Raw genomic sequence first — 1,189 nt, 5'->3', positions numbered from 1 at the left:
CTTCCAAGTACTGGCATGGCCCCACAATTCACCCCACCCTAACACACATACACACACACATGCACACACATCTGGTTCTTTTCCTGCTCTATCATCAAAGCTGAATCTTAGCCTCTCTTCTCCAGCCTCAAGCACAAAGCAGTTCCACAAGTCTCTGAGAAGAGAACAACTTTGCAAACTGAGTTGGTGCTTTTGCTTTTGTCTGTATATTTTTGGGGGTCCTGAACATGAACATTTGGACTCTTAGTGCTAAATACACTCTGCCACCCTCTCTGACCTCCATTTTGTTGGACTTTTCCCCCCTTTGAATCTGATTACCCTTGGTCTGTTTTTTGTTTGCTTGTTTGCTTTTTGAGACAGTGTCTCACTCTGTAGACTGAGCTGGTCTTGAGCTTTCGAGGGTCCATCTTGTCTCAGCCCATATAGGGTAGGATGTACAGGCTGAGAGCTACGATCCCGTCTCTTTGCTTAGTTCTTACGAATGCATCCCCATTTTCTTTTGTGTGTATCCTTCAGCTGTTTGCATGAAGATCCACTAGAAAGTACTAGAAGCAAGCAGACACTGGGCATGGCAACTCAAGGCCAGCTACATAGCAAGTTAGAGGCCAACCTAGACTACATTTAGTGTTTCAAAAAAGAAATGCAAAAAACTGCTTAAAATACAAGCCTCCAAAGCCTGAACAACTGGCCCATTCCTATAGTAACAGCAGGATGGAAGCAGGTATTGAGACAGGGGAATTCCTCAGCCTGAGGAGTGCACTCTAGCCCTGAGCTAGATTTGTGCCACCAATCTCCAATAGGTTAAATCTCCTATATTTATCTTTCTCTGTTATGAATTTGACGTTTCTTCCTAGGATGTGGTCCTAAATGAACATTTGTCTTTCTTTTTTGCTCAGTTCTTTTCCTTTTGAAAGGTCTGCAGAGGCCAGTCTGGTCTACAGAGTGAGTTCCAGGACAGCCAGGGCTACACAGAGAAACCCTGCCTCAAAAAAAGCTAAAAAAAAAAAAAAAAAAAAAAAAAACCGGACGATGGTGGCGCACGTCTTTAATCCCAGCACTTTGGAGGCAGAGACAGGCGGATTACTGAGTTCGAGGCCAGCCTGGTCTACAGAGTGAGTTCCAGGACAGCCAGGACTATGCAAAGAAACCCTGTCTCGAAAAACCAAAAAAAAAAAAAAAGAAAAAAGAA

This window comes from Grammomys surdaster, unplaced genomic scaffold, assembly GCF_004785775.1.
Source record: "Grammomys surdaster isolate TR1022 unplaced genomic scaffold, NIH_TR_1.0 64, whole genome shotgun sequence".
Classification (NCBI taxonomy): domain Eukaryota; kingdom Metazoa; phylum Chordata; class Mammalia; order Rodentia; family Muridae; genus Grammomys; species Grammomys surdaster.
The sequence above is the reverse complement of the archived record's forward strand: the minus strand, read 5'-3'. Positions refer to the sequence as shown.